The 8,698-nt window shown below is 42.9% G+C and overlaps 1 protein-coding gene across 2 annotated transcripts in view; it reads left to right on the top strand.

Annotated features, from left to right (window-relative positions):
• Nucleotides 1–8,021: 8,021 nt before the first annotated feature.
• TYK2 (tyrosine kinase 2) overlaps nt 8,022–8,698 on the top strand; it is a 124,075-nt gene continuing 123,398 nt past the window's right edge. For both annotated transcript variants that reach the window (XM_073622562.1, XM_073622561.1), the window contains exon 1: nt 8,022–8,156. The gene's annotated coding sequence lies outside the window, so the exon portion shown is untranslated. The remainder of the gene's footprint in view (nt 8,157–8,698) is intronic.

Below are 8,698 nucleotides of genomic sequence, written 5' to 3'. Positions count from 1 at the left end.
AAATGACATAAATCTATCCCCTATTTTGTAGACACTATAACTTATGCGCAAACCAATCAATATACACTTATTGTGATTTTTCTTTACCAAAAATATGTAGAAGAATACATATTGGCCTAAACTGATGAAGAAATAATTTTTTTTTACTTTTTTTATTGGATATGTATTATAGCAAAAAGTTTTGTTTTTTTTTCAAAATTGTTGTTCTTTTTTTTGTTTATAGCGCAAAAAATAAAAACCACAGAGGTGATCAAATAACACCAAAAGAAAGCTTTATTTGTGGGGAAAAAAGGACATCAATTTTATTTGGGTACAGTGTTGCACGCCTGTGCAATTGTCAGTTAAAATAACGCAGTGCCGTATCGCAAAAAATGGCCTGGTCATTAAGGAGGTAAATCCCTCTGGGGCTGAAATGGTTAATGTAAGGGCACATTCAAAAAAGCAATGAGTCCCATCCTCCATGCAGAACTGCTGTCTACTGCATGTCCATTGAAGTGGATGCAGATGCAGCAGCTGCATTTGGATCCGTATAGCTCCTGCCTTGCATGTCAAATGTTGACATGCAATTGTGTCCGTACATCAGCATCCACTTCTATAGGTTTCCTGCATGCAACTCCAAGGTGGACGGACATGCAGTAGACAGCAGCTCAGCATGGAGGACTGGTTTAAATGAGCCTTAGCGGGGAATTCTGATGTAAAGGGAGGCTCTGGGAACCCTGAGTGTAATGCTGGCCATACATTATACAATTTTCTAGTACAATTTTCCTTTAGACTTACCATTATCAATTTGAATGCAATCAGGCAGGCTCTTGCACTACATAGTTAAAGGTAAATCTACAGGAACTTGAGTAAGAAAATTGTGTAATGTATGGCCAGCATACGGATGAAATGCTGGGGACTTTGATTTAGGGAGGAACTCTGTAAACTTTGATGTAAGGGGGAATTTTGTGGATACTGATGTAAAAGGGAGCTCGGGGTTTCTTGTGAAAAAAAAAAAGGGAGCTCGGGGGAATTCTGCGGACTCCGACGTAAGGATGTAATGTGAACAGAGGATTCATCCGGACTGCTGCACTCTGTATGTTGTTTTATGTTATTTATCCTGACCCCGGCACTCTATACATTATGTTGTACATTACATAGGCCTGACTAAGGTGTTCATTGTCTCAGCAGTTGCTGGTTATAATGAGGGTAGACTCAGTAACACAATAATATTATTTTCATATTGATATTCTTTTTCTGTGCATCAAAGCATATGTAAGGGAAATGTTTACTTTTTTTAAGAAAATCATCCTTTGTTCTGAGGTTTATTTGTGTCTGAGGCTATCAGTTGTGGTGCAGCAACAAGAACTAGATGCCAGGAGGTGAGATTGGCTGTCACAACGGTCACATGATCAGAAAGCTCCTAATTGCAAGTATGCATCCGGGGCTTTCCAATCCCTGCTGGCAACTGCTCTCAGCACAGAAATGTTTACATTTAGGCTGCATTTATGCGGACTCTCTGCATTACAGCCCACCTGCAGAGAGGCCGCATATAGGCGCATGGCTGGCAGGAAAAGGTTAATGAGTGTTTTTTTTTTTTGTTTTTTTTAGTTTTTGTTTTAAGGAATCGGCAATGAAGCTTTATTTGCTGGCCATTAAACTGTGATTTTTTTTCTTTGTGTCACTTTTGCTGTAGTACATCCTGCAGCAAGAATGCGCTGTCATCAGCCTTATAAGAGAAAGGATAGTGGCCATACTTGGGCAACGATGTCACCATTGTCCTCACCCCTTTATTTACTTGGCTGGGATTCCCGGTGAGGTCAGCAGTTCCTAGCAGTGCAGCAGAATGCGCAAACCTTCGCGCCTGGAAAACTTACTTTGCTTGGTGTTACAGAGGATGTTCCATTTTAGAGGATACTCAATGACATGGATCTGGGCTTTCACCAGTCAGAACTGGATGAACTTCGATCATCCAGTCAGATCTGAATCACTCTGGCATCCCTTGGATGATGATCTGTGGAACGAAACGCATAAGGGCGGGGTCAAACAGTGACGTCATTACAGCGGCTCGAACGGCCAGCAGTTGTTTCTTAGTGCCTGGCTGTCTTTTTTTCCTTGTGAGTATGTAATTTGGTTTTTAAATAAATACTTGGAAAATGACTATACAATATGGTTCCTTCTTCCTCCTTCCTTCCACCTGTGAGACCGGCTCTTGGTGTAAGCGGCATCCTGCACAGAGAAAGCCATCCCATCCTTCTGTGAAATATTTAAAACTGTGAGGTTTTGGGCTTTGGTAAGCATGTTTATGTGGTGGTGGCTGGAGCACTGAAGTTGGTAAAGGAGATTCAATTTACTGAGTTTCACAAGTTGATGCACCTTTTAAAATCCTTTGGAACTCTTATTGTAGACTTGTTTCATTACCTTATCCAAAACAGTGCAATACATTGTTTCTATGTAGAACTGGATTAACGCCTGGCCTTGACCACAGTGGAAGGGGCAAACTCTGCCTTAGCTATGGTTTCAGCAACCGCTGGCCTCTTACCTTTGGAAAAGGCCTTTGACTCTCTCTGGTGACACCATGGGATCTCAACCTGGTCCCGTGGGCCTCCCTTCAGGTCTTTTAGGGTCATTCCCTTGGCTGACCCTGCATGCAAAGTTGTCTTCCTTGTTGCAGTCACCTCCACCAGGTAAGTGTAAGAGCTGGCAGCCTTGTCATGTAAAGAACCTTTCTTGGTGTTCCACAAGGATAAGGTTCTTTTGAGCTTTAAGGACTTTTTGCTTAAGGTGGTCTCTTCCTTCCACCTCACCCAGGACATTTTGGAACCAGACAAAAATATGGCAGGAGAATGCTGAGGGTTCTCGCAAGGGGAATTCCTGCTTCTTCTAACAGCATTGCCCAGTGGATCAGGCAAGTCATGTACAAGCCTAGTCTTTGCAGAATAGGGTTCTTCCCTTTTCTAGCAGGGCACACTCTACAAGATATGTGTGTGCCTCTTGGGTCTTATAGCATCCAGCATTTGTTTCATGGATTGCAAGGGTGCCACCTGGTCCTCTATTTACACATTGGCTACTCAGGTGGATATTGGGGCCGCCGCTGATGCAGGCTTAATCCGAAAAGTGCTCTAGGACTTTTTACTTACCTGTAAAATTATTTTCTTGAAGTATAGTACAGGATATAGGATTCTCCCCTCTGTATATCATCTTATTGCTTGCAAAGAAAACTGAGGAATGCTGGGAATTGGAGCTGGATATGGGGGTCCTCCTAAAACTATGCCTGTGTCCCATGCTGTACTCCAAGAAAAGGATTTACAGATAACTCACCAATCCTGTTTTTTTGGGCAGGTTATTGCATGGTGTGCTCCCCTTTTCTACTAAGCTAAACACGTCACAGGCAGCGAAGGAAGTTAATGTCAAATGATTGACAGCAACCCCAGCTGAAAGCCTTGCTGCCATTCTTTCTCACAGCAGTGCACAAGTTGAGCGTTGGTGTGCCACTGATTTTGGTTTGATCAGATGCTTTGCAGACCCCAGATCTCCCCAAAAAGAGGACCTGTCACTGCCCATGCTATCATAAGGGATGTCATTCCTTGTGATAGCAATAAAGTTGATACAAAAATTAAAGGTACAGTGTAAGGAAAAATTTTAAAAATATATAAATAATGAAAACATTTTAATGCGCCCTTCCCCTGTGCTCATGCACAAATGTGCAGGTCCTGCTCGCATATGTAAGCGGTAAGCACCATAAACGTCAGAGCAAGAGCAATAATCCTAGCACCAGATCTCCTCTGTAACTCTAATCTGGTAACCTGTATAGGCTTTTAAAGCATCACCTATGGAGAATTTTAGGAACCATAGTTTGGCACTGTTCCACGTGCATGCACAATTTTAAGGCATGACACGTTTTGGTATCTACTTACTTGGCGTAACATAATATTTTATATTTTACTGAACAATTGGGTATTATATTGTGTTTTTTGTGTATTAAAATTCAATAAAAATGTATTTTTTTCCAAGGTATTCCAATCCAATTTTCCAATCTTCTATTGTCCAATTTTGGTTAGCCTGTGCGAATTGCAGCCTCAGTTTCCTGTTCTTAGTTGACAGGAGTGACACCCGGTGTGGTCTCTTGCTACTGTAGCTCATCTGCTTCAAGGTTCAATGTGTTGTGCATTCAGAGATGGTATTCTGAATACCTTGGTGGTAAGGAATGGTTATTAGAGTTACTATTGCCTTTCTATCATCTCAAACCAGTCTGCCCATTCTCCTCTGACATCAACAAGGCATTTTCGTCCACACAACTGCCACTCACTGGATATTTTCTCTCTCTTTTTCGGACCATTCTCTGTAAACCCTAGACATGGTTGTGTGTGAAAATCCCAGTAGATCAGCAGTTTTTGAAATACTCAGAGCAGCCCGTCTGGCACCAACAACCGTGCCACGTTCAAATCCCCTTTCTTTCCCATTCTGATGCTCAGTTTAACCACTTAAGGACCAAGCCTCTTTTTGAGATTTGTTGTTTACAAGTTAAAAACAGTTTGTTTGTTTTTTGCTAGAAAATTACTTACAACCCCCCAAACATTATACATTTTTTTTTCTAACACCCTAGAGAATAAAATGATGGTCATTGCAATACTTTCTGTCACACTATATTTGCGCAGGTTTCTTACAAGCGCACTTTTTTTGGAAAAAATACACTTTTTTTAATTAAAAAATAAGACAACAGTAAAGTTGGCCCTATTTTTTTTCATACTGTGAAAGATATTATTACGTTGAGTAAATTGATACCCAACATGTCACGCTTTAAAATTTCGCCCGCTCGTGGAATGGCGACAAACTTTTACCCTTAAAAATCTCCATAGGCGACGTTTAAAAAATTCTACAGGATGCATGTTTTGAGTTACAGAGGAGTTCTAGGGCTAGAATTATTGCTCTCTCTCTACCCATCGCGGCGATACCTCACATGTGTGGTTTGACCACCGTTTTCATATGCGGACGCTTCTCACATACGCGTTCGCTTCTGCATGCGAGCTCGGGGGGACGGGGCATGTTTAAAAAATGTTTTTTCTTATTTATTTTACCTTTTTATTTTTTATTTTTACGCTATTCTTTTAAAAAAAAATGTCACTTTTATTCCTATTACAAGGTGTAAAAAATGATTGCGCTAACCAGTGAGAGAGTGAACAAAACCAGCTGCTACATGCGAATGTGACAAAAATTCATAAGATAAAGGGGTGTGGAAATGTAGCGCTGAAAAATGAAAAACAGTGATAATAAAACACTGACAACTCAAATCTACAACATTCTGAGTCCCATCAGTGAATAAATAAAAGAACAAGTCCTGGGTAGGTCAGTCCAAACAGAAGACGAGATCCACACCGGCGGAGTAGTTGTTCTCATATGGAAACAGATGGTGGAGACATCCAAGAAAGTATAACATCTTTCCACACCCCATTCCTATTAGAAGGAATGTAAACATCCCTTGTAATAGAAAAAAAGCATGACAGGACCTCTTAAATACAAGATCTGGGGTAAAAAAGACCTCAGATCTCATATTTACACTAAAATGCAATAAAAAATAAATAAAAATTTGTCATTTAAACAAAAAAAAAAAAAATGGCCCTTTGAGAGCTATGGGCGGAAGTGACGTTTTGACGGCGCTTCCGCCCTGCATTGGTATGGAGATGGGTGGGAGCCATCTTCCCCTCACTCATCCCCATACCAAGGAAGGAGCAACTCCGATCGCCTCCGCCGCTGCCGATGGCTCCGGTAAGTGGCGAAGGGCACTGAAGCGCGGCGGGAGGGGGGCCTTCTCCCGCCGCCGATAAAAGTGATCTTGCAGCGAATCTTATCGGAAAGCGGACCGCCGGCACAAGAAGAGGATACCGATGCCATAACAATGATATTTCTCTTCAAAGTTAGGATGTATATCGGCGTGGGGTGGTCCATAAGTGGTTAAACTTCAACAAGTCGTCTTCACCACATCTAGATGCCTAAAGCCATTGAGTTGCTGCCATGTGATTGACTGATTAGCAATTTGTGTTACCAAGCAATTAAACAGGTGTACCTAATAAAGTGGCCGGTGAGTGTATAATATATATATATATATATATATATATATATAAATACACATACATACATACACAGTATCTCAAAAAGTGAGTACACCCCTCATATTTTTGTAAATATTTTATTCTATCTTTTCATGTGACAACACTGAAGAAATGACACTTTTCTACAATGTAAAGTAGTGAGTGTACAGCTTGTATAACAGTGTAAATTTGCTGTCCCCTCAAAATAACTCAACACACAGCCATTAATGTCTAAACCGCTGACAACAAAAGTGAGTACACCCCTAAGTGGAAACGTCAAAATTGGGTCCAATTAGCATTTTCCCTCCCCGATGTCATGTGACTCGTTAGTGTTACAAGGTCTCAGGTGTGAATGGGGAGCAGGTGTGTTAAATTTGGTGTTATCGCTCTCACTCTCTCATACTGGTCACTGGAAGTTCAACATGGCACCTCATGGCAAAGAACACTTTGAGGATCTGAAAAAATGAATTGTTGCTCTACATAAAGATTGCCTAGGCTATAAAAAGATTGCCAAGACCCTGAAACTGAGCTGCAGCACGGTGGTCAAGACCATACAGCAGTTTAACAGGACAGGTTCCACTCAGAACAGGCCTCTCCATGGTTGATCAAAGAAGTTGAGTGCACGTGCTCAGCATCATATCCAGAGGTTGTCTTTGGGAAATAGACATATGAGTGCTGCCAGCATTGCTGCAGAGGTTGAAGTGGTGGGGTGTCAGCCTGTCAGTGCTCAGACTATACACCGCACACTGCATCAAATTGGTCTGCATGGCTGTCATCCCAGAAGGAAGACCCTTTTAAAGATGATGCACAAGCAAGACCGCAAACAGTTTGCTGAAGACAAGCAGACTAAGGACATGGATTACAGGAACCATGTCCTGTGGTTTGATGAGACCAAGATAAACCTATTTGGTTCAGATGGTGCCAAGTGTGTGTGGTGGCAACCAGGTGAGGAGTACAAATCAAGTGTGTCTTGCCTACAGTCGATCATGGTGGTGGGAGTGTCATGGTCTGGGGCTACATGAGTGCTGCCGGCACTGGGGAGATACAGTTCATTGAGGGAACCATAAATGCCAACATGTACTGTGACATACTGAAGCAGAGCATGATCTCCTCTGTTCAGAGACTGGGCCGCACGGCAGTATTCCAACATGATAACCCCAAAGACACCTCCAAGACGACCACTGCCTGGCTAAAGAAGCTGAGGGTAAAGGTGATGGACTGGCCAAGTATGTCTCCAGACCTAAACCTTATGGAGCATCTGTGGGGCATCCTCAAACGGAAGGTGGAGGAGCACAAGGTCTCTAACATCCACCAGCTCTGTGATGTCATCATGGAGGAGTGGAAGAGGACTCCAGTGGTGACCTGTGAAGCTCTGGTGAACTCCATGCCCAAGACGGTTAAGGCAGTGCTGGAAAATAATGGTGGCCACACAAAATATTGACACTTTGGGCCCAATTTGGACATTTTCACTTAGGGGTGTACTCACTTTTGTTGCCAGCGGTTTAGACATTAATGGCTGTGTGTTGAGTTATTTTGAGGGGACAGCAAATTTACACTGTTATACAAGCTGTACACTCACTACTTTACATTGTAGCAAAGTGTCATTTCTTCAGTGTTGTCACATGAAAAGATATAATAAAATATTTACAAAAATGTTAGGGGTGTACTCACTTCTGTAAGATACTGTATACACACAGCTCTGCACTCTCTATATATACAGACACATGGCTCTGCACTCTCTATATATATATACAAACATCTCTGCTCTCTCTCTCTATATATATATATATATATATATACAGACACGGGCTCTCTATGCACACACCGATTCCAGTGTAAATAAATAAATATGAGGATGAGCTCACACTCTGCACTCCCACCCCCTCACTCTCCTATCACTCTCCATCCAAAAGGCTGGGCGTGGACTCTAGCTCCCCAGCCAATCGGCCGCCCGAGAAAGGCGGAAGTGGGCTTCGGTTGCCTAGCCCCGTTCCGCCCCCGGGTGACGTCACATCTGCTGTGCTGAGCTGACAGTGAGAAGAAACCTCCGGGGTTCGGGGCAGAGGGGGTCATGTGACCCGGGAGCAGGTGAGCCCTCTGGGATGTGGTGCGGGGTGATGTATATATCTGTGTGTCTCCCCCCCCCCCTGTGTATTGGTATGACCCCCCCCAAGTATGTGCCCTGATCTCCCCTCCCACACTCTGTGTTATGATCTGGAGGTGACCATGTGTGGCCTGCACCGTCCTCTCCTCCATACCTGGACCGGTCACGTGTCCTAGGAGAGGAGTAGAGCCTGCAGTGTACAGAGCTGTCCTCCCCTCCCCCACATAGATGTGACTGGTCCTAGTTCTGAGGAGAGAATACAGCTGTATCCCTGCATGGCCCATTCATTTCCCTCCTCCTCATATATACTAAGGGGTGGTGTGTACATGTAGTAGTATTATTATTATTATTATTATACATGATTTATAGAACACCGGCAGGTTACGCAGCACTTTACACTATAAAGGGGACAGTGCACTAAAATACAAGAGGGCCCTGATCAGAAGAGCTTACAATCTAATCTAGTAGAACACTTTGGGAAGACACATCTCATTTTGAACATGTGTGACCCCCTCCCCTCATTGGT

This window comes from Aquarana catesbeiana, linkage group LG03 (assembly GCF_042186555.1).
Source record: "Aquarana catesbeiana isolate 2022-GZ linkage group LG03, ASM4218655v1, whole genome shotgun sequence".
In the NCBI taxonomy this organism is placed as follows: domain Eukaryota; kingdom Metazoa; phylum Chordata; class Amphibia; order Anura; family Ranidae; genus Aquarana; species Aquarana catesbeiana.
This window is presented reverse-complemented; position numbering and strand designations above follow the sequence as displayed.